This window comes from Perognathus longimembris, chromosome 28 (genome assembly GCF_023159225.1).
Source record: "Perognathus longimembris pacificus isolate PPM17 chromosome 28, ASM2315922v1, whole genome shotgun sequence".
Lineage (NCBI taxonomy): Eukaryota > Metazoa > Chordata > Mammalia > Rodentia > Heteromyidae > Perognathus > Perognathus longimembris.
In genome coordinates this window covers 74,725,305-74,751,461 of record NC_063188.1, presented here as the reverse complement: position 1 = coordinate 74,751,461, position 26,157 = coordinate 74,725,305, and the positions used below count along the sequence as shown (strand labels likewise).

Below are 26,157 nucleotides of genomic sequence, written 5' to 3'. Positions count from 1 at the left end.
TAACTGTCCTCTCTTCATGCCTCAATCACTGGCATCCCCTGGGAGCTATTCAGAAGAACAGAACCTGGGGCTGAGCCCAAACCTTTGATATAGTACAAACACCTTTATCCACAGAGAAGCTGCCTTCACGTGAAAGCAACCCATGCAAGCTAGACTTCAGCCAATGCTCTTTCCTTTCCCTCATAACTTACAATGTGATTGTTGATGTGTTTCATTTTTTCTACAACATTCTTCAGACTCTCCAAGACTGGAAAATAAATGCTAACCTATAATAAGAAAAATCACAAGTATTAAAAATATTAATACATTCTAGAAATGACATTGCAAGGTCAAAAATTCTGAAGTCCTGGATTACAATTTTTTGAATAAAGCTCACTTTAACATATAAAAAGAACTTTTATAATTTCACTAGCTTACAGATGTTCAAGCATAATTTAAATATGCTTGTCTGTGGTGACCTTTGCAATCCCAAACCAAAGGCATTCCTTTGATTTAATAGGGGCAACAGCATTTCTGGTGAAATACCCAAACACAAACCTAGGAGAAATGATCCCAAGTAGTAACTAGAAGTCTTCCTCTGAGGACGGTTTACAGACAGAACCTTTACTCACACCCAGTTCAAAAATACAGTGAGAAATTACTGCAATTCATTTGGGGCTGTATTAATAAAACTGCTTTATAAAATGCTGGCTTCTGCACCAGCCATTGGTATCTCATGATGCTAATCCTAGATATCTACAAGGCTCAGATATGAGGATCTCATTCTAAGTCACACAAGGGAAAAGGCTTTTTACAGTTCAGTGTATATGTCTTCTATTAAAAGTCAAACAAATGTTTTATTCACTCCATAGTTTTTACTTCCTCTTAAATGAATTGTGAGCTGGAGGGAGATGACCTTCATAGCATGATCTTCATTTTAGTAGCTTTGTTTATTCCTAAATAAGGCATGTAACCCTAAATTAGGTCTTGCCAGGTTATTGGGTACCAAGCAGCCCTTTTCATAGGCACCCAGACAGAATTTGTGATCCACATGTCAGAATATTCTGTGGTACCAATTATCTCTTTGTGTGAGTCAGCAGACCCCACAATTGCAAGAACCTGATTATTCTAACATCTCTCTCCATCTGTTGTCTGTCCCATTCCACCCTCTCTCTTGGACAGGTAGGAGAATAACTCATTCTCTCCCATTGCCTTTCTCCTTCCTCTCTCTGTGTTTCTCTGTCTCTGTCCCACTCTCTGCCTTTCTCTGTCTGTCCCACTCTCTCTGTATGTCTCTGTCTGTGTCTATCTCTCTCTCCCTCTCCCTCTTTCTTATATACATAAGCTGTAGTGGGCATGCTCACCACCCTTAGGCTTGAGTCCATTCATCACCTGTACAAAGGCTTCCCGTACAGTGCCCTTGCACCTGGTGATCTCCCTGAAGATCTTGGGTGCCAACATGAACAGGGATTTTCCTAGCAGCCCCTGCTTGGGAGACTCTACAACAGAAGACTGATGTAAGGGCATTACTCCTCAGTTAGGCTGTTAATTCTATCTATCACACCTCTCCCCATTCTTGCTCATTCCTAGGCTCCTCCCAGTACCCTTAATTTTGACCTGCAGTGCCCCTCTACAGAGTGCCTACTACATAATCCAACACTTCAGGGTCCATTGCTTTTCCATGGTTCTGGCTTAGTACTATGAGCTTCATATATTGTGACCTGAGGCAACTGCCTCTGATGACCTGACCCCAGGGTGCTGCTGTTCTGGAATTGGTTGATCTGAGCCACTGTGACTGGGCTTCCTGTTCATCAAGACACATTGCCACTGGAATATCTGATAGAGTGGAACCCATGGTCCACAGAAATCCTTGTTAAGGTAGGAGATGGGACTGGCAGTAAGCAGAGAGGAATGAAACTCAGAACACATGATGGATTATGGGAAAGTTAGTTTCTCCTCTCCACTGCTCTTCTCTCCTCCTTTACTCTTCCCCTGTACTCCCTTCTTTCCTATTACAATCTCATACCTCCCATATTCAACTTTCCCTCTCTGTTTTCCTTTTCTTTTATGTTGCTTCTTTGCTTTGTATATCCAGTCTCTCTTTGGCTTTCTTTTCCTTTGATATTGTTCTGTAACTTGGGCTTGAACTCAGGACCAGTGTACTATACACTAGATTTTCCCTTCAGGTCTGGAGTTTCTAAATTTGAGTCACACATTCACCTCTGGATTTTTTTTTTTTTTTTTGGCCAGTCCTGGGCTCGGACTCAGGGTCTGAGCACTGTCCCTGGCTTCTTCTTGCTCAAGGCTAGCACTCTGCCACTTGAGCCACAGCGCCACTTCTGGCCATTTTCTATATATGTGGTGCTGGGGAATCGAACCCAGGGCTTCAGGTATAAGAGGCAAGCACTCTTGCCACTAGGCCATATCCCCAGCCCTCACCTCTGGATTTTTGCTCCTTCATTGGAGATAGAAGCACAGACAGATTTCTGCCTAGGAAAAATTTCAAACATAATATGCAGAGCTCAGCTTCCTACATACCTAGGATTACATTTGTGAGATACAGGCATTAATTTTGCCAGAGTAAATAAGGCTTGGTGATAACCAGTGTTGTGGGGAGGGCTGCTGGATTCTGAACTGTATCCTGAGACTCACTGTTTGGCGTCCCCTCCCTTTCCTTTGGGACCCTGTACCCTAACTGGTTAGCAGATTTGAGAACTAAGGTCTTAAGACAGTGCATTGTGTGTATACATGTGGGAGCCAGAGTTCCCATGTGTTTATGGAGTATGTGGCTGAGAGGAGTAGTCTGTGTGAGTTTGAGTGTGTGGTCCTTGTGCTGGGAGTGTGTGTGATGATGGATTAGGGAAGTACAGGAGTGTCACCTGTTTCCAGGATTTCCTCTGCAGATCTGAGGTATTCTGCCCAGCAGTGTTTCTGAGAGCCCAGCTCCCTGGAGTGTGAAACTGAAGAGCTGTCTATGCTGAGGGGAATGGGAGAGCCACTTGGGCTCCCTGTGTGCTTGCCCTTTGCTTGGTGGACAGACCCTAGGTCCATGGCTCCTCCAGGAGTCACATACCAAGTTGGTTTGCTGATGGAGTCTGGACTCAAACAAAGGCCATGGCTAAACCCCACCAATACTAGGAAACATGACTCAGAGATTTTTACAATGTCGTTTATTTGTACTGTAATTCTCAGTGATTTTGATACCCAAATTTCAGTAGTATTGCAGTCATAGAATGAATTTAGTATTTGTTGTTCTGAAAGTGACAGGACTTTTGTGGGGCTATGGACAGATGGTTAAACAGCTTGCCATAGTGCCTATTCCTTCATGCAAGCACAAGCACACCCCCTCCCCTCCACACAGAATGATTAGCATGGACAGGCTTCAGGTCTCCAAAAGGGAGGGCATTTGGAGCCACAAGGACACCAGAAACTCCTTGTGATGTTTGGAAAGCTCATGTTTCCCAAGCATGAGAAAATTGGGGGGGTCTCCCAGCTTCCAAATCTAGGTTTGGTTTTCCAACTTGGGCAGAACTGAGCTGGGACTCACATCTGCCACCTTTTCTTCATGCCATTTTTGGTCACAGTGAGCACTGCTAAACATCCCTGGGTCCTGGTTTCCTACTTCAAGGAAAGGCATTGGGTTGTGGTGAGAATTGGCACAGAAAATAGATAATGACATTTGTTCCTTGTGAATATGGTGAGGATGAAGATGATGATAGTGATGATGGTAATGGTGATAACTGTGATATTGATGGTGATGGTGAGGCAGTTTCAGGTGGAAATAGGGATGATGATGGTGGTGGTGTTGTCATTATACTGGAGATAGTGGAGATGGTTATAAAGTTGGTGTTGACACAGAATGATTTGGGGATTCATAGCTGGTCCTATGCCCAGGAACATGCCTTAGTGGGTTCAGATCTCTTCCCCTCCATAGCACATTACTTCTTTGAAGAGAGAAGGAGAGTGCAGTTTGCAGAGACAGAACAAAGGTCACCGGATTTTGGTGGAGTCAGGAATGGGCAAACATGTTCCTGAGAGGATAGCCACTGCTACTGTAAAGCCATTGTGAAGGACCAGAGTAACTCCATATTGTACTAAGACCCCATTCTGTACCTGCTTGACCTTACTGTAAGTCCTACCCCCCACCCCTCGCTTCCCGGTAAAGACCATATCCAACTGTGAGTGTGATTTCCAGTAATTATGAGTGGGATTTTCGGTATCTAATCGTGAGTGTGATTTCCAGTATTTGTGAGAGGGATTTCCAACTGTGACTACAATTTCCAATATCTAATCAAAACCCTGCAGCTATACAAACATCCCCCTTGCTACACCCCTATGGATTAACCAATCAATTTGAAATGCACCAGTCCCTTGATCTGACCAATGACCCTTTCCAGATTCCTTCCCACCACCAAATGTGCCAAACATGCTTTAGAATTATTTTTTAATTTTCCCGTGGTGTGTGTTGATCTGTTGAAAGATGCTGTGATGTATGCTAAGTCCCTGTCTTCCCCAAAGAATGTATAAAACAGCTGGAAGCCCCAGGCTCAGGGCCTCTTAGCGTCACCAGCATGCTGAGTGTGCAGAGGACTGAGCTAGCTCAAAATAAACGCCCTTTTTGCTGCTTGCATTGGTCTTGGTCTCTGGAGGTCTTTCGGGAGATCCGAACTCGAGCATTTCCCTACTGCTCAGTTAAAGATCCAGTAGTTGGTTGTACCACAAGGCCAGCCTTTGGGGAAAGAGATTTAGTGTTAGACTCTGCAGCACCGAGAGGAATCTCAGGGGATATGACAGGACCTCATACTGGGGCTGAATGGAAGGATGAGGAAGATGAATATATAACCCAAGAGAAAGAATTGAAGGTGGAGGAGATAGAGAAGGAGGAGGTGAAGTTGGAGAAAAAGGAGGAAAGGGGGGAGAAGAAAGAGAAGGAGGTGATGGAGAGAGAGGAGGTTCAGGGGGAGAAGGAGGAAGAGAAGGAGGAAGAGAAAAAACTAAAAGAGGAAAACAAGTTAGAGAAGGAGGAAGGGAATTTAGAGAAAAGGGAGGAGGAGCAGGAGGAGAATGAGGAAGTGGAGAAAAAAAACCAGTTGTGGGATAGAATGGGGGAGGAGAAGAAAAAGGGGGCAGAAGAAAAAGAGGAGGAAATGCAACAGGCAACAAAAGAGACAGAATTGGAGTAGGAGAAGTTAGAGAAAGAGGAGGAGAAGGTTGAGAAAGAAGAGGAAAGTGGGGAGAAGGAAGAGGAGAAAGAGGAGATGGAGACAGAGGAGGTTCCAGAGGAGGAGGATGAAGAAGAAAAAGAATTGGTGGAGCTAAAGAAGTTTGAATGGGAGGAAGAGAAGTTAGAGAAAATGGAGGAGAAGGAGAAGGATGAGCAAACTGAGGATAGGGACAGGAAGACTCAGTTTGTGTTGAGAAAGGAGGAGGAGAAGGAAGAGGAGAAAAGGGGGGCAGAAGATAAGGATGAAGAAACACAAGAAGAAAAGAAAGAGAAAGGATTAGAGGCTAAGAACATTGAGAAGGAGGAGGAGAAGGCTGAGAAAGAAGAGGAAAGTGGGGAGAAGGAAGAAGAGAAGGAGGATATGGAGAAGGAGGAGGAGAAAGAGAAAGAATTGAAGAAAAAAAGCAGTTAGAGAAGGAGGTACAGGATTTGGAGAAAATGGAGGAGGAGGAGGAGGAGGAGGAGGAGGAGGCAGAAAGTGAGGAGAGGGACAAGAAGAATCAGTTGTTTGAGAAGGAGGCGAAGGAAGAGGTGAAAAAGGGGGCAGAAGAAATGCAAGAGGAAAAGAAAGAGAAAGAATTGGGGGAGGAGAAGGAAAGGGGTGAGATGGAAGAGGACAAGAAGTACAAAAAGGAGGAGGAGGAAGAGAAGAATTCGGAAGAGAAACAGGAGGTGGAAGAAAAGCTGGAGGAGGATGTGAAAGAGCAGAACCTGAAGAAGGAGGAGAGGAAGGAAGAGGATGAGGAGGAGAAGGGAGAGAAGGGAGAGGAGGATGATAAGATGAAAATGGAGGAGGAGATGATGGTAGGGAAAAAGGGAGAGAAACATCTGGAGGAGAAGGTGAATAATGAGGAGATGGATAAGGAGGAGGAAGAGGTGGAAGAACTGATTTACTATCTCAAATTGGTCCTTTAAGACACTTACTGCATTTCTACATGAGAGGCGGGCCCTCCTCCTTCCATAGACCTGTATGTTACGTTGCTTTACCCAGTGATGGCATCCACAGAAGTTCTGTAAATGCCAGATTTCAGCAACATGAAATGTTCCATTTGTTCAAATTGTTTTATGCCTATCATTCCCTTCAATTGACATTACTTGTTCTCAAATGATTCTCATAATGCAACCCATAGATCCCAACCTCTCTATTTCCAGAGATTAACTGACAGTGAAGGTGACACATCATAAATAATTTTACAAAAGCATCCATTTCACCTTTCATTCTTCCAAAGAGAAAAGTGCTCTAAATTGTTGGCTCTCTAATGTAATTCCTGTCTCTATTTTGGGGAAATAGTCCTGAATCTTGAAGCCAGGGACAGAGATCTTTTCTTTGATAACCTTGCAACCAGTCGATGTTCAAGCACCCACTGTTAAAGTCCATCCGAACATGGGCCTGCTGTGTTACTAGGGCAAGGGGAATTATTAGCATGCACTTCGCACTTTGTCAGCGCACATTGTCAGCCCATGGCAGGATCACTCTGTCCTAAAACCCCACCTCTGAGCAGGCCCATCTTCAAGGACTGAACAACTTTTTGAGGCCTGCAGGGCCACAGGCCCTCAACATCCCTGGGAGCAGACTCAATCCTGTTCATAATGCCATTGTTCCCCACAAATTACACATTGAATCCTCCAGATCTCAGGGGCTACCCAGCCTTGGGAACCCCAACTGCCTGCTGAGGAACCCATCACCCTGGTGCGTTTGTAGGGACACTATATGCCTTCAAATGGACTTTTTTATGTAAAATGATGAATATTTGCTGTAGAGTATGGGGAAATATAACTGTAGTGCAACCTCTGTGCAGTATAAAAATGTAAATGGATGAAATCTCCTCCAGAAAACCCATATCTAGAAAACTATGATGGTTGCTCTTGCCACTTTGATGTTTATAACAAACTTCATTGTTCTGTTTAATAAATGTTTCCATTCTTACTTGATGTTGTGAATTTCTACAGATGAGCCTTCCAAATTGAATAATTACTGTGGGAGACCAGCCTGCTTTATATTCTCTGTGGGAGCTGTTTTCTGAGTTCTACATAATACCCAACATTAGCTTTCCTATATTCAAGTTTAGGTTCCAGTTTTTTTTCGTAGATCCTATCCATTCCATTTCTCCATCCATAAATCATTCATTCACTCCCTCCTTAACTCACACACAGGTCCAGAGATCAAGAGTTTGTGAATATTCTTTCATCCTGTGTGGTTCTTAAGGTCCCCTCTGCTAGGCCTAACCGGGAGATACCTGTAGAGTTGTGAAGTGTGCTTGGGTGAAGTGAAAACCCCAATATTCACTCACACTGAGCTCATGGGCTTATCAGGCCCATTCTCAACACCCCTGCTGATTGTATCACTGACTCAAGACCAGGCTTTTCTGTTCATGGTTAGCTGTCAATCCTACCAGGAATCAACATATACTGGGTACCCAGGTCTTTCTATTCACAAATGAGACTGCCCAAGGAGGTAGGGAACCTTAATTGAATTCCATTCATAAATTTCAGATCAAGGTTTATGTCTTTTTATCTAAGCACAATTTGCTGACTGGGTGTAATCTTGCCCTGGGCTAACTCTGTTGCTTGCCAAAACCTCTTTAGCTCCTCTATAAAATTCCATGAACTTCTACCACATGTTCAGTGTACTGCCAGCCATGGCCTTTGATCAAGTGTGAGCCAAGCGTCATCTCCACCCATGCATTTAGTAATGAGCTCCTCTGATATTTCTGCCCCCAAACCACTACAAAACTCTTAACCTTCCTTTCTCATCAATGCCTATTCCATGAATCCTCTTGGGCTCCTAAGATGGCCAAAATCACTGAATACCAAGCAGCCCAGCCAAGCTTTGAAGCTATAATAAGGGTGAAGCCACAGTCCAGTTTCCTTGTAGCTGAGCTTTAGTTAATTTATATGAATTAAACTTCATAACTAAGTACTTTTTTCTTCTCATGTAAGATATTAATTTTGTCAAAGTTTGCTTTCTTGAAAAATGAAATAATTGATCAGGAGAGACACTGAGAAATGAATCCATTGGTGGTAATCCTCCACCATGGCACTTTTTTTCTACTGTTAAATTGAAAGCATGACAATCCACCAGATGCTTCCAGTGTATTAGCCAATAGAAATGATCACCCATTTTCTTTATCCAAATGCCTTTGTAATTCCATTGTCCCTACTGGAGAGTGTTCTTGATATAGTAAGCATTTGAGAATAAACACTGAAAGGGGTTGGAGTCATGGTTCTTTAGGTAGAGAGCTAGCTACTGAAAAGGTTAAGAACAGGTATCAGAAAGGAAAAAAAAGAAAGAAACAAATAAAGAAAGAGAAAAATAAAAAAAGAAGAAAGGGAAGGAAGGAAGGAAGGAAGGAAGGAAGGAAGGAAGGATGGGAGAGACAGACAGACAGCACTGAGTGGCCATTGCATATAAAATAAACCAGAAAATAAGCTTTATCCAGAAGTGTATCCAGCAGGCTGGGGGAGAGGGTCAGTGGAGGGGTAGGGCTATACTGAGATATATTCCTTGAGGTGAAATGGGCCACAAACTGCTACAGCACCTGCTTAGCAAGCTAGTAAATTCAAACACAGTCTTGTACAAAAATAAAATGTAGCCAAGCACTAATGTTTTACGTCTTAACCCTAACTAGTAAGAGATTAAGACAAAAATTGTGGTTTGAATCTAGGCTTGGATGATAAATACTAGAGACAATTATCTCCACCTAAGAGCAAAAATACTGAAGGTGAGTAGTTGCTCAAGTGTTACAGTATCAGCTTTCAGCAGGAAAACGTACGCAATTAGGACCCGAGTTCAGGACTCAGAACTGACTCTACTCTCAGCGGCAACTCTCAATATGAGAGGTGAGCTCCACTGACCACGGTACCAAGTGGGAAAAGAATCAAAGAAGAAAGAAGTCTCCACGTCACACTGAATCACCGACCCACACACCCCCATCAGGGGCACACTAGGGTCAGAGTAACACAGCAACAGGACACAGTACTGCAAAGAAAGACACAGAACCTACTCACCCCCAAGTGCAGTGAGAGTGACCACCCCAGGAACAACCGAGATGGTCACACTTACCCATTGGGCAGTAAGGTTCAACAGCCAAACTCAAACCCAGAGCCAGGACACAAACAAGTCTCCACTGACGGACCAGCGGGAACCAGCACAAAGCCAACCCAAGGAAGCCACCTACAGATCTCCAGATGCACAAATCACAAAGAAATATTACAAAGTTCATGAAATTTCAAGCCAACTCATACAGCCAAAAAGCTGTATGTCCGAAGAGGAGATGGAGAATAAAAAAACAAGTGAGACTATGATAGCAGAAATGATGGAAAGCCTCAGGAATGAACTCAGAAAACAATTCCAGGAGTTTAGAATGGAAGTCTCGAAGGACCTTCAGGAAGTCAAGAAAGAAATGGAAGCAAGAATTGATACAGTGCAAACCTCCGTTAAAGAAGACCTTAACATACTGAGAAGCGAAATGCATGAAAAAATAGATTTAAAATACAACTTTTTAAAGGAAGAAATTTCCACGATGAAAGCAGATCTGGCAACTATAAATAGCTCCCTGACATCCATAAACTCCACACTTGAATCCAGAGCACAAAGAATTCACCATATTGAATCCCGAATCTCTCTCTTGGACGATGATGCAGCTGATAAGGACCAGAAAATTACCACACTCCAAGAAACGTTAAAGCTTCAGGGCAGACTAATCCAGGAGCTAGTGGACAAAGACAAGAGATATAATCTGCACATAATTGGAATAGAAGAAGGAACCTAATACCAGAGCAGAGGACTACAACATATTTTCAATAGAGTTATTGCAGTAAACTTCCCCAATCTCACAATGGACCTCACCCAAGTAACCGAATCCTATAGGACACCTGGCAGACCAGACCCTAGAAAATCCTCGCCCAGGCACATAATAATCAAGACTTCAGATCTCAAGAATAAAGAGCAAATTTTGAATTCAGTCAAAGCGAAGAAAAAGCTATACTACAATGGGAAAAGGATCCAAATCACAGCAGACCTCTCCACACAAACCTACCATGCACAAAGAGCATGGAAGAACACAACCCAAGTCCTACAGGCCTATAATTGGCAACCCAGAATTAGATATCCAGCAAAACTAGAATTCAACTTTGAGGGAACAACCAGATCTTTCCATAGCAAAGAGGATCTAAAGGAGTATGTGAATAAAAAACCAGCCTTACAGAGAATTCTAAGAGGGGAACCCTACCCAACAGAAATCGTACAGGACACCCAGACAGAAACAGAAAGAAACTACCATAGCCAGAGCCCAACAGAAAGAGCAGCTCATTAAAGACTAGAGAAAAAAAAAGGAGAAGAAAAACAGCCTAACAGGAAAATGGAAGGGGAAAAAACACTCTTATCCTTGATCTCTTTGAATATAAACGGTATAAACTCTGATAAAGAGGAGCAGACTGGCAGAGTGGATCCACAAACACAAAGTTGCCATCTGTTGTCTACAAGAGACCCACCTTACAGCAAGGGTCAAAAACAGGCTCCAAATGAAAGGATGGAGCTAGATCTTCCAAGCAAACGCACCTGCCAAAATGGCAGGAGTAGCCATCCTGATCTCAGACAAGCTGGACTACTCATTAAAATCAACTCAAGACAAAGAAAATCAAATCAAATCAAGACAAAGTAGGACACTACATTTTAATACAAGGAAAAATCCAGAATCAAGACATCACAGTGATAAATTTATACTCACCGTACAAAAGAGGACCTACATATGTCAAGCAAATTCTCACAGAACTACATAGCAAGATAGACCCAAACACAATCATAGTGGGAGACTTTAATACCCCACTCTCTTCAAGAGACAATTCCAACACCCAGAGGATTAACTTAGAACCTAAGTAACATCATATCCCAAATGGATCTGATAGATCTGTACAGAGTCTTTCACCCTACAGAGACCCAATACTCATTCTTCTCAGCAGCCCATGGAACATACTCCAAAATAGATCATGTCATAGCCCACACAAAGAACCTCAGCAAATACAAAAGTATTGATGTCATCCCATGTATTACATGTGACCACAGTGGAATCAAGTTAACCCTCAATAACAAAGGATGCCACAGAGACTATACTAATACATGGAGACTGAACCCCTCACTGTTATCTAACACTTGGGCTATAGACCAAATTAAGGATGAAATTAAAGAATTCATAAGCCACAAAGACAATGAAAATACATCACAAAGAAACCTATGGCATACAGCTAAGGCAGTATTGAGGGGCAAGATCATTGCCCTCAGCACTAACATGAAAAGAATGGAAGCAGAGCAGGTCAATAATTTCACAATTAAATTTAAGAAAAAACTGGAGAAACAAGAATTCATCAAATCTAAAATGACTAGGAGGAGAGAGATCACAAAGATTAAACAAGAGACAAATCTGATTGAAAAACAGAAAGACCATTCAACTAATAAATCAGACTAAAAGCTGGTTCTTTGAGAAAATAAGTAAAATTGACAGACCCCTCACAAGACTTACAAAACAAAGAAGAGAAGAGACTCATATCCATAAAATCAGGGACTGCACCAGAAAAATTACAACAAATACACATGATATTCAAACAATCATAAGGAACTATTTCCAGAACCTCTACGCACTAAAAAACAATAATTTTACAGAAATGGATCACTTCTTACAGAAATATAAACTGCCCAAACTGAATCAAGAAGAAATAAATCAACTAAATAAACCAATAACTTACAGCGAGATACAGGGGTAATCAAGAGCCTCACAACAAAGAAAAGCCCAGGTCCAGATGGATTCACCAATGAATTCTATAAAATCTTTAGTGAAGAGCTAATACCAATACTCCCCAAACTCTTTCGCAAAATAGAAACAGAGGGAAAAATCACAAACTCATTCTATGAAGCTAATATTATGCTCATCCCCAAACCAGGCAAAGACCCAACAAAAAAAGAGAACTACAGACCAATATCACTAATGAACACAGATGCAAAGCTCCTCAATAAAATATTAGCTAACAGGATCCAGAAACTGATCAAGAAAATTGTACATCCCGACCAAGTAGGCTTCATCCCACAGACACAAGGATGGTTCAACATCCGTAAATCAATCAATGTAATTCACCACATCAACATGTCTAAAATCAAGAATCACATTGTTATCTCAGTCGATACCCAAAAAGCCTTTGACAAAATACAACATCCATACTTATTAAAATCTCTGGAGAGAACAGGAATAGATGGAAAATTCCTTAAAACAATAAAAGCCATATACAACCGACCAACTGCTAATATCATATTAAATGGGTATAAACTAAAATCATTCCCCCTAAAATTAAGGAACAAGACAAGGATGCCCACTCTCCCCACTTCTTTTCAACATAGTGCTGGAATCCCTAGCCATAGCAATAAGGCAAGAGGAGGACATCAAAGGGATCCACATCGGCAAAGAAGAAATCAAGCTATCCCTATTGGCAGATGACATGATCTTATATCTGAATGACCCAAAAACTCAGTCCCCAAACTCCTACACCTAATACACCATTTTGGCAACGTAGCATACAAAATCAATCCACAAAAGTCAGCAGCTTTTCTGTGCACCAGCAATGTACAAGCAGAAAAGGAAATTATGGAAGCAATTCCATTTACAGTAGCTAAAAAAAAGAATAAATTACCTAGGGATCAACCTAACTAAAGATGTGAAGGGTCTATTTAATGAGAACTATAAAAACCTAAAAAAGGAAATCAAAGAAGACACAAAGAGATGGAAAGACCTCCCATGCTCATGGGTAGGAAGAATTAATATAGTGAAAATGGCCATATTGCCCAAATTTTTATACAAATCCAATGCGATCCCCATCAAGACCCCAGCTACATTCTTTACTGAATTAGAGAAAGCAACCCATAAATTCAAATGGAACAGCAAAAGACCTAGAATAGCCAAAGCAATTCTAGGCAATAAAAGCAGTGCAGGCTCCAAGTGAATGAATTTTCCCCAGAGGAACTGCAGCCAGAGACGGGTATGAGGGCGGGGCCAGCTTGACCTACCTAAGACAGGGCCTTCAGCATTGCTCTGAAGATGATCCCCAGGATGGGTAAGGCAGGCTAGGTGACCCAACCCACCTAAGACAGGCGGGTTCTCTTCTTTAAACAAAGATGGGGGAAATGTCGGGAGTCAAACTTGCAGCTAAATTAATTCTGACCTCTGGCTGTGCTGTTATCACCAGGATATGCTAGATACAAGGACATTTGTTCACAGCCACTATCCAGAATTGCTTTGCTATGTCCTTTGCTATGTCCGCGCCTTGCTATGTCCACTGAAGTACATTCCTATGTTAATCAACCTCATCCTGTGTTTACTGTAATCAAATGTTGTGAACTTCAAAGCCTCTTTGTGTTCTTGAATTTTAGCAACCTTATGCTATTCCCTGGTTCCAAAACTGCATATAAGCTGGGAGTTAAGAATAAACTGGGCTGCAGTCTTGAGTTACAATCTCGAGATGCACACCTTCTGTACCCCATCTTTGCCTCTTGTCTTTTTTCTCTTGTCTTGTATTTTTCCTTTTCTTTAATCTTCACCCCCCTCATTCAGGATTCCCTTTTCACTGCCAGCTGGCTCGGCAGAGAGGGGAGAATGAAATTCCCCAGGGTGGTTCAGTGTGCCTGATCTGCTCCTCAGTGGCAAGAATCCAGTCTGGTTCAACAGGGGCCCCACCCCAAGCCTTAGAAAGTGTCCTGTCTTTTCTACTCTACTGTTTTGCTGCTTATCTGATCTTGTCTTTGCAGAGGAACATGCATACACCCAAGTGAGACCAGGGAGGACCCCCAAAAGGCCAACAAACTAGAAATTGTCACCCAGGGTGTGGTTGAGGCTGCTTATGACAATAGTTCTGCAGCAGATGAGGACTTAGGGTAGGTGTACTATTGTTATGTACCTTCAAAATGTCATGGGGAGGAGGGAGAAGGTAGAATATTCCAGAGCTCAGGGACATTGCTGAAAGATTCTGGAAGACATTTACGATGTTAGATCACAGGAACGTCTCTGAAGACCTGGATATGGCTGACTGTGCTTGCCCTTTGCCTGGTGGACAGACACCAGGTCCACAGCTCCTACAGAAGGTCACATGCCAACTTGGTTTGCTGTTGGAGTCTGGAGTAACAAAAAAGGCCATGGCTAACAAGCACCAGTAGTAGGAAAAATGACATTAATGTCACGTCTCAGACCATCCTAATTGTTACTGTGAGTCTCAGCTATTCTGACTCTCAAATACCTGGAATCCTGTACTCCTGCAATGAATTCAGGGCTTTTCTGACAGGGACAGGTGCTGGTTTGTGGTCTTTGAAGGAGGTTTAAAGGGGAGCGACCCCTCTCCAGGAAGCTCCAGCTGCTTTCTGAGAAACCCTTGAACTGGGTTCTTTGTCTGGACCCAAAATGCCCTTAACTTTGTTGGCTTGTTGCTTCTTGGCACCTAAGACTTTCGTTTCAACCTCGTTATGGGCACAATACTGGTTTGTCATCAGAAATGTAGACTCCTCACTGAGGCTACAATTGCAGTGCATGGCCATAGTCTTCATGGGCTCCATAAAGAGTTCCATTCCCTTCAGTGTTGTTCCTGGCCAGACATAATTAAGCAAACACTTTTAAATGATGTGAAATGAACCCTGTGCATTTGGATTCTATCTTGACAAATGTACTTTTGAGAGAAAAAAAGAAAAACTTGTTTATTTAAAAAACTCCAATGGAAAAAGAAGCATTACATAAGCCTCAACGTATTTGGAACTGTTGAAGAATATCACTATTCTCATGAAGTTGTGCTACTTGTCTCCTTGGTGGGTAGTTGTATACAATTTACAAAGTTGTTGTATAGATGCACAACAAAATCAAAGTGTCTTTCACCTTGAACTTTTGCTGCACAGTACTAGGGAGTATAACTACCTCAACACAGGTGCAGCATACAAAAGAAAATATATAACTCACCTCTAGAAAACTCAAACAGAAAATTATGATGGTTGCTCTTGTCATCTTGGTGCTTATAACAAACTTAAGTGTTGAATTTAATAAATGTTTGCATTCTTACTTCATGTTGTGGACTTTTGCAGATGAGCCTTATAAATTGTATAATCACTATGGGGTGAGACCTCTCTGTCTTTGGCCTCTGCCTGCAGAAGAGCAAATCCCCCAGGCTCCCCTTCCTCAACACTGTGATGTCCTCTGATCCCTGGGAATTATGATGAAAAGATTAGCTTCCTGCTCTGTGAGGGCTTTAATCTATACCCCAAGTACATGCCTTTGTTTTTCTGTGGTACCTATTCCTGAGTTCTACATTATATTCAACTTTAGCTTTCTCCTATTCTGGTCTAGATTCTAATGTTTTCTGAAGATCTCATTCACTCATTCATTGAGTAAGTCATTCAATTTCTCATTCAGAGTCAAGTGAATAAGTAAGGTGTGACTTAAAGCTCCCCTGTGAGAGATAAATTTAAATATCTTAGAGATGGATGAAGACCTTGTGACTGGGATGGCAGTGTGATTTCTATGATAACCAAGAAGTGCTACTTCACACTGATAGTAAGATTCATGGGCCTCTTGTGCTAACTTCCTGAGGCTGGAACAACTGTTCAAGATTTCCTCACATGAGTGAGGGCAGAGAAGTCCATTGGTCAGGATGAACAGAGGGTTTCTGATTTGCCTTAGATATCAACAACACCTGGTGCAGCCATGCCTATGCAAACCTTTTGTTTTCCTTTTGGATTAGAACTTGAATGGCCTTGGGGGCCCTTGAGGTGCACTGCTGACTGTGCGGCCTCTGACAAACATCCTTTTTTATTTATCCATAAATGAACACTTAGCTTGATTGCTTATCTTGCTTATTTTCAGTGTTAGTGCAGTAATCATGGTACTGCAGTGATGGTATGTCTGTTACATAAAATTTCATTGCCTTTGGGTGTATAAAAGTTGTAGGAGGGGCTGGGAATATGGCCTAGTGGTAGAGTGCTTGCCTAGCATGCATGAATCCCTGGGTTCGATTCTTTAGCACCACATAAGCAGAAACGGCCAGAAGTGGGAGCTATGGCTCAAGTGGTAGAGTGCTAGCCTTGAGCAAAAAGAAGCCAGGGACAGTGCTCACACCCTGAGTCCAAGCCCTAAGACTGGCAAAAAGAAAAGTTGTAAGATAGCTGGACCATAGCTAATTCTTTCTATAGTTTTGAAGAATATCCATATTGTATTGGGCAGTAACTATATTATGGATATCACACGAGTTGTGCATAAAGGTGTAGCTTTCCCCACAGCCTTGCAACTACATTTCATTTTTTATGATAACCATTCTACTGTGGTGAGACAGTATTCCACCATGTTATTGATTTTCATTTCCCTGACTCTCAGATATGTGAGACTTTAAAAAAACAACTGTTAGCCATTTGTATTTCTCTTGAGAAATTTGTCATTGGACAGTTTGCTCATTTCTGTTGAGATGTTTGAATTCTTCACAAACTCTGAGTATTAGTTCCTTGCAGTTACACAATTTTGAATTTTTTTCCTCTATTCTGTATGTTATGTCTTTACTCACCTGGTTGGATTTTTTTTGCTATGCAGATAAATTTATCTTTGTTTTTTTAAATTTAATTTTATTGTCAAGGTGATATACAGAGGGGTTACAGTTACATACATAAGATAGTGAGTACATTTCTTGTCAAACTTGTTACCCCATTCCTCATTTTCCCCCTTCCCTCCTCCTTCCTCCCAAGTTGTACAGTTAATTTCTAACATATTGTCTTATGAGTATCACTTTTACATTGGTTTGCCCTTTGTCCTTTGTTACTTCCCTTCTCTTCCCTAATTCAGATAAGCATACATCAGATAAACATATATACAGTACTCTGGGTACCAAAATCAAACACAGTGACAACCGGGGATAAACTGTAGGGAAAATTTTTTTTTAAATAGGGCTGGGGATATGGTCCAGTGGCAAGAGTGCTTGTCTTGTATAAATGAAGCCCTGGGCTCAATTCCCCAGTACTACATATACAGAAAATGGCCAGAAGTGGTGCTGTGGCTCAAGTGGTAGAGTGCTAGCCTTGAGCAAAAAGAAGCCAGGGACAGTACTCAGGCCCTGAGTCCAAGGCCCAGAACTGGCAAAAAAAAAATTTTTTTCTTTTTTTTTTTTACTTAATTTATTTTTTATTTATTTTTTTTCCTCAAATTTTTATTATCAAACTGACGTACAGAGAGGTTACAGTATCATACGTTGGGCATTGGATACATTTCTTGTACTGTTTGTTGCCTTGTCCCTCATGCCCCCCTCCCTCCCCCCCTTTCCCTCCCCCCCCCTAGGTGTTCAGTTCACTTACACCAAACAGTTTTGCAAGTATTGCTTTTGTAGTTATTTCTCTTTTTTTACCCTGTGTCTCTCGAATTTGGTATTGCCTTTGAATTTCCTACTTCCAATACCAGTAAACACGGTTTCCAATATACTCAGATAAGATTACAGAGATAGTGTAGGTACAATCATAGGAAGGTGATACAAGAACTTCATCAATAATAGAAACTACACATACACATAGGACGTTGAAAGTAGTTACAACTGTGATATATCCCTTGTTTCCATAACATGGAGTTCATTTCAATTAGCATCATCTTATGTGTTTCTAAGGGTATAGCTATTGGGCCTTGTGATGCTCTGCTATGGCTTGCCTAAACCTGTACTAATTATTCCCAATAAGGGAGGCCATAGAGTCCATGTTTCTTTGGGTCTGGCTCACTTCACTTAGTATAACTTTTTCCAAGTCCTTCCATTTCCTTACAAATGGAACAATGTCATTCTTTCTGATAGAGGCATAAAATTCCATTGTGTAAATGTACCACATTTTCCTGATCCATTCATCTATGGAGGGGCATCTGGGTTGGTTCCAGCTTCTCGCTATGACAAATTGTGCTGCGATGAACATTGTTGTGCTGGTGGCATTACTGTGATTTTGTTTGTGGGCTTTTGGATAGATACCCAACAGTGGGGCTGCTGGGTCATAGGGGAGTTCTATATTGAGCCTTCTGAGGAATCTCCATACTGCTTGCCAGAGTGGCTGAACCAGTTTACATTCCCACCAACAATGAAGTAGGGTTCCCTTTTGGGCACATCCCCTCCAACAATTGTTATTATTAGTTTTCTTGATATATGACATTCTTGCTGGGGTGAGATGGAATCTCAATGTTGTTTTGATTTGCATTTCCTTTATGGCCAGTGATGTAGAGCATTTTTTCATATGTCTATTGGCCATTCTCATTTCCTCATCAGAGAAGTTTCTTTGTAAGTCGTTAGCCCACTTGATGAGGGGGCTATTGGTTCTTTGCGGTTTTGTTTTGGAAGAAGGTAATTTTTTTAGTTCTGCATATATTTTAGAGATGAGGCCTTTGTCTGTTGAATGTCCGGTAAAGATCTTCTCCCAGTCTGTGGGCTTTCTGTTTATCTTGAGAGCTATGTCCTTTGCCGTGCAGAAGCTCTGGAGTTTGATGCAGTCCCATTTGTCCAACCTTTCTTTGATTTGTAGCCTTTCTGGGTCTTTGTTAAGGAAGTTCTGTCCTGTGCCAAGGAGCCCAAGTGTTTCTCCTACTCCTTCCTTTAATGTCTTCAGGGTGCCTGTTTTGATTTCAAGGTCTTTAATCCATTTGGAATTGATTTTGGTGCAGGGTGATATATAAGGATCTAGTTTTAGTTTGCTGCATGTGTTGAGCCAGTTTTGCCAGCACCACTTGTTAAAGAGGCTATCTTTCTTCCATACTATTGTTTTAGCTCCTTTATCAAAGATTAAGTAGGCATAGTTCTGTGGGTTTAATTCTGGGTCTTCAATTCTGTTCCATTGGTCTTCAGGCCTGTTCCGGTGCCAATACCAAGCTGTTTTTATTACTATAGCTTTATAATACAGCTTGAAGTTGGGTATTGTAATTCCTCCAGCACTGTTCTTTCTGCTTAGGAGTGTTTTTGCTATTCTAGGTCTTTTATTGTTCCATATGAATTTCTGGATTGCTTCCTCTATTTCATTAAAGAATGGTGTTGGGATATTAATGGGTATTGCATTGAATTTGTAGATAGCCTTTGGCAATATTGCCATTTTGATTACATTAATCCTCCCAATCCAGGAGCATGGGAGGTTTTTCCATTTTCTTAGTTCTGACTTAATTTCATTTTTCAAGCTTTTAAAGTTCTCTTCAAAGAGGTCTTTCACTTCTTTGGTTAAGGTTATTCCTAGGTATTTTATGTTTTTGGGGGCTATTGCAAAAGGAGTTGCTTTCCTGATTTCAGCCTCAGTCTTCGGGTTGTTAGCATAGAGAAAGGCCGTTGATTTTTGAAGGTTTATTTTATATCCTGCAACTTTGCCAAAGTTTTGTATCAGCTCTAGTAGCTTGGGGGTAGAGTCTATGGGATTCTTTAGGTATAGGATCATGTCATCTGCGAAGAGAGAAAGTTTAACTTCATCTTTTCCTATTTGGATCCCCTTTATATTCTCTTCTTGCCTAATTGCTCTGGCTAGGAATTCTAGTACTATGTTGAAGAGCAGGGGAGAGAGTGGACATCCCTGCCTTGTTCCTGATTTTAAAGGGAATGGCTTTAGTTTTTCACCATTTAGAATTATGTTTGCTGTTGGTTTGTCATAAACTGCCTTGATTATATTCAGGAATGTTCCCTGGAATCCCAGTTTTTCCAGTATATACTACAGTATATACTACATATATATGTATATATGTATATATGTATATATATATGTATATATGTATATATACGTATATATACATATATGTATATATGTATATATGTATATATGTATATATATGTATATACTACATATATATGTAGTATATACTACAGTATATACTACATATACAGAAAATGGCCAGAAGTGGTGCTGTGGCTCAAGTGGTAGAGTGCTAGCCTTGAGCAAAAAGAAGCCAGGGACAGTACTCAGGCCCTGAGTCCAAGGCCCAGAACTGGCAAAAAAAATTTTTTTTAAATAAATAACTTCACATGTTAAAAACAACAGCAACAAGGAAAAATCTCCTGTTTTCCATATCTTGGAGTTCATTTCGCTTAGCATAATATATGGTCTCATGTACATAGCTATTAAGCTATTGTGATCCTCTTCTGGGACTATCCTAGATATATAATTTTAGTTTGTTTAATCCCAGTTGAAAATTTTGCTTTTCTTGCTAGTACACTGAAATCTTATCAAGAAATTTGGCTATAAGAGAATCAGTAGGAAGTGCATAATGGAGGGAAATGGGGATGGATATCATCAAAGTCCATAATATGCATGTATGCAAAGCTTCACAATTCATCAATTTTATTTTGTATAATTCATATACACTAATAATAATAACATGTAAGGAGGAGTGGATTGCAAATTTTGTGATTTGTTATTTACATACTCATTTATTTGCATCTCTTCCTTTAGAATTAAGCTAATTTCAAAATAGTTTGCTATAATAAATGAATCAAACCAATAAACTAGGATGAAAATACATTACTAAAGTAATCCACTCACAATGACAAGAACTACAGTAAAAACTAGAACATAAATAAAATTTTGGTTTCAGTAAGGCTTATCAGTAATTATTTGAATATAAATCTAGAACTTCTCCAATTGAAAGATACATAGTTAATGATTATACAGAAAGAAATGCCTCAACTGTGTTTGGTTTGCAGAAAACTTACATTGTATTTAAGAACACTCATACACTGAACATGAAGAGATAAAATAAGTTCTTTCCTGTGAATTGACTCCAAAAGCAAAAATGGCCATAAAAACAAATGAAGTTAAAAATGATCTAGGAAAAAAGAAAAGGCACACCATCATATAATAATAAATAATAAAACAGAATAAACAGAATAAATGCTAAGTATATATACATTGAATATGCCAGTGCACAAATATTAACAGTTTTAAGTGCAGAATTACAATACAGTAACAGCCAGGGTCTACAATAGCCTTCTTTCAGCAATGGCAAATCATGAAGACAGAAAACAAAGATAGCAAAGATAAATCAATAAAGGTGAGTTCAGTGGCATGTACCTGTCATTCCAGCTATGCAGTAGTGTAAATAGGCAGATCATTTTCCAGGACAATTTGAGTGAAAAATGAGGCCTTTCTCTAAAAATAAATAAATAACTACAACAAAAAGGGCTGAAAATACGGCTTAAGTGGTAGAGTACTTGCTTAGCATGTACAAGGCCCTGAGTTCAAACACCAGTAATATGAGAAAGAACGAAAATTAAGAAGGCACCATCAGAGCTTATTTACACAATTGAACAGTCATACATATTCTTCTCATCAGCCCATGGAATATTCTCCAGGCCAGGCAAGATGTCACAAAACAGTTTCAATTAATTTAAAAATTGACACCAGGTTGAGTATATTTTCTAACTACAATGTGATATAGCTACAAAGAGCTACAAGAACTTATGAAATCTGTGGTCACTGGATATGATTTTGGTACACTGGATATGGTATATATGCTTATCTGAACTAGGGAAGGGAAAGAAAAATGAGGGAGGGTGCAACAAATATGACAAGAAATGTACTCACTACCTTATTATATAACTGTAACCCCTCTGTACATCACCTTGTCAATAAAATTTAATGAAAAAAAGAACTTGGGAAATAACATAAATATACGGAAATAAATAAACCTAACTTTGAGTACTCAGGGAATAAATAAAGAAAAGATCATGCTGCACAAATAAGCCAAACTCAAAAAGACAAATATCACATTTTCTCCTTATATGCAGAATAAATATTAATAATATGGTACATTTTCAAAAGATTAAATGGTGATTGGATAAAATCAGTGCAAGGGTAGAAAGAGTGGTGAGATTGAGCATCAAAGCAAGGCTTCTTAGGTGCAGTTAAAATTAGTGATAATGAAGCACATGGCAAAATATTTGAATAAAGTAAATTTTTATCACAGAATTAGTGAGTTTGGAGAGCTAATGACATGCAAGTCTTGGAAGAGAAATGAATACTGAGTGAAGGTAAACTTAAAGACAATTTTCAGGATGTATAGAGACTAAAGGAATATTATCACGATGTAAGGGGAGGATTATGTTTCTGAGAAGCAACATATAAATCATCTTACATTTTTTAAATGGAAACATCAATTATGGTTTGCTTGATTCAAAATAACTAGCCGGGTGCTTTGGCTCACAGTTGTAATCCTAGCTACTTAGGAGGCTGAGATCCGAGGATCATGGTTCGAAGCCAGCCTACGCAGGAAAAACCATGAGACTGTTATCTTCAATTAACTACTTGGAAAAACCTGTGACACTGTGGCTCAAGTGGGAGGGCACTAGCCTTGAGCACAAAGAGGCTACTCACAGGCCCTGAGTTCAAGCCCCAAGACTAGCACCAATAAAAAACCAAACGCAACAACTGAGACTATATTTCAAATATATCACCATAAAATGTTGAGTAGAATGATAAATTGATTTGATTTAATCATTATACAAAAAATCAAATTTAATTATACTAGGGTTTAAGCTCAAGGCTTTATATGTGTGTGTATATATATATGTATACATATTACTTTGATATATTGGAATGTAAAAATAGACAAAGAATATGAAGAAAATCTATAATATATATACATATGTGCATCTATATTAAATCAGTATTTGCCTTCTATAGTAACTGAACACTATTCACCACTTAAACTGATAAGATTTGTTGATATATGATTATATATATTCAGTGCTGTTGACAGTTGAGAATAGGTATTCTGCCATATTCCAGGAGGTGGGAATGTGAGGATGTTTAAACACTGTTGAGACAGGTTTTAACTTACTCATTTCTATTATGAAATGGTAAAATCTGACTAAATTGAGAGATTTGAGAAATTGAGGCCAGACTATGCAACATAGTATGACTCTCTCTAAAACTAAAACTAAATCAAACCAAAAAAGGAAAATAAGGAAGGTGGGAGGAGAGGATGGAACAGAAAGAAGAATTGGAAGAAAAAGAAGGAAAGGGGAAATAAGGAAGGGAGGGACAGAGGGAAGGAGGTAGAGAAGAAGGAAGGAAGAAAGAAAGGAAGGGAGGGAGGGAGGGAGGGAGGAAAAGAAAGGAAGGGAGGAGAAAGGAAGAAAAAGAAAATTCAGAAACTCAGACTGGGTCAAGCTTAATGGAAAAAAGGCTGTCAAGGGGCGGGGCCCCAGACATGAGTCACAACGCAAACAAGAATTCTGAACATTCTCTGTGATATTTGTGACTGTTCTTCTCAGATCCAGTGAGTCTAAGGCTGAGGCAGTCATGACAGACTGATGAAATGCCATGGCAGGGAAGCTTCTACAAGAGTATCTCTTAGGACCTCTGGGAGGTTTCATCAATGGGGGCCTTCGTGTGTTGGGACACAGGGAACCAGGCACAGAGCAGCCAGATTCCCTGGCTGGCCCCAATTACATAGCTGACAGTAAAATGAAAAAGCACAAACAAAGCAGAGAGTGCTATTTAGACACAATAACACGCCACACAAGCCACAAGAAAAAAAGCTAAGATTTCATCAATATTTGCTTACCAAACTTTATTCTTGAATGGGATGATCAGAGAGATTAAAATCTGTCCTCTGAAGAAAATATGGTATTTGCACAAAATATTTTTATGTCAGTCAGGATACTTTACCTAACTGTTTAGAGGTTCATGGAAAAAAGCAACAAAGGTATTATTGAGGAAATTAATGACTGAAATATAGATGTGCAATCCTTGCACTTTGTACTAGGTTCCTTGTACGGGAATGAGGACTTCTTAATAAAGCCCCCTCAAGTTACCGGTGTTTTGGCAACAGCTTGCCTGATTCAAATGGAGGACTTAATTTATCAATGTAATGACATCATGAAAGAACAATGTGAAACTGTGTGTGGATATTATATAGTTGCAGACACTTATGGATTAGATTATGTTTTGAATGGCTTCTTCGAAATTTGATGACACACCCATCTATTCAACACTACAAAGAAATCAGCCTAGAACTCATGAATCTACTCATTTCTTCTTCTAATTTACTAGTAATGCAAAAGGAAGTGGATATATACACCACACTCAAAGAATGGATGTTCCTTCAACTTAATCCAGATTGGAAAGGCTCAAGTAATCATCATTTAGTTAATGCTAACAACTGGCTTTTCAGGAAGATGGAATGTGTTGGCAATGTTATTTTTCTTGAAACAGAAGAAAGAAGACTATTTCAACCAATGTTTCAAAAATTGAGATTTCAGCATATTATCTGTGACTTGGCCTCCAGAAGTTATTGAAAAAGATTGTCTAGTACCTTTTGAGTGGTCATCATCAGTCTACAAACAACAATAGCTTACTTTGCTTAAGGCACAAAAACACAAGGAAATTAGGCCTTGAGTCTTGAATGTAAAAGAATTTGAAGGATGCAGCATGAGGTGTGGTAAAAGGCACATCAGAAATGGTTAATACACCTGGAAATGGTCAGGCTTCCATTTTGGCTTTCCATTACATGTCATCTTTACTGACCAATATATAACTTTAAAGCAAAATATTTTAGTCAGATGAATGAATGGTCTACCTGTATACCAGTTCTACAACATATTGCATTCAGATTAACTTTGATAAATTTTGATTCTACTAGAAACCTAAGTTTCAGCAAAACAACAGGTAATAAAATCATTACCTTTGAAAAGGATGAGGAACAAATAGTATTGAGACTGGATAGCACAGCTCTGCAATTCCCTTTATATATATTTTGCAACTTCCTATTCATATCTTCAGAAAATACAGGAAAATGATAATCTTGCCAGTTAGACTTTAATAACATTTTGGAAAGTTTTGATGCCTCACCCTTTTGTGCCATAAATACAATTAAGATGATCAATAACAAACAAGAAATATTCTTACAAATGTAGTAACATCATAATTGGCTCTTTTCATATTTTTCATCTATTATCTATGAAGAAAAAAATTGAATCCAATAAAGTATTTGTCAAATCTGGAAGAAACTGATTCTGGCATCTTTTAATTTTCATTTACTCTCAACAGTCAAGCTCCAAATGGAAATAAGAGATCATATTTCTAAAGAACCAAAGCCTTGAGAAATAACTCTAATGCTGAGATTGAGATAAAATAAAAAATTCTGTTTCTACTGATGCACAAATGTGGCTTTAATTGTGGCATATTACATAAAAGAGTCCATCATTATGTGGAATCTACAATCAGGTACTCCTTCAGAATATATAATGTATGGTTTCAAATAACTGAACAATGTCAGAATTTATAACATTGCATTCTATGTAATTCATTTATAGTTTACAGTTTTCCTCTACATAGCCTATTTTTGTATGGTCTAGAGAACATGCACTTCTGATTATCTACATATATGCAGATATCATAGGTAGATAGATGATAGATAGATGTAAATATAACACTATTTTATCATTACTATATATATTACATATGTATATGCATGTATGTATTTTTTCCTCTCTCAATCTATGGAAAGATGTTTTCATACAATCTTCTATTTATAGACACATAGTAGAAAGGTGGTTTGTTAGAATCTGGGACAGGGAAGAGAGAGGAATAGGAAAGGAGAGGTGTTGATTACAAAGTTTCAGTTACACTGGAGGATAAACTCAGTAATCTATTGCGCTGCATAATGACCTTATTTATAGTCACATAATTTTATGTATTTTATAATTCCATGCAAGTAAATATTACATAAATATATGCATATATTTTATGTATATAATTACTCAGATTTATACATGAAGAAACTATAAAGATAATTTTTTAAATGACTAAGCACATAAGAACTCTAAATGACAGTGGATTGCTGTAACATCCCTATATTGATATCAACATATGAGTAATTTCAAGAAGTCTTCATTTTCTCTATTTGTGCTTACATCAGTCTTTCTTTTCCTTTTTAATTCAGTTTTAGCTGACAAAT

The 26,157-nt window shown here is 39.6% G+C and overlaps 1 pseudogene; it reads left to right on the top strand.

Moving 5' to 3' along the window:
* Positions 1-5,641: 5,641 nt before the first annotated feature.
* LOC125343108 lies at positions 5,642-24,997 on the top strand (annotated as a pseudogene).
* The last annotated feature ends 1,160 nt before the right edge of the window (positions 24,998-26,157 follow it).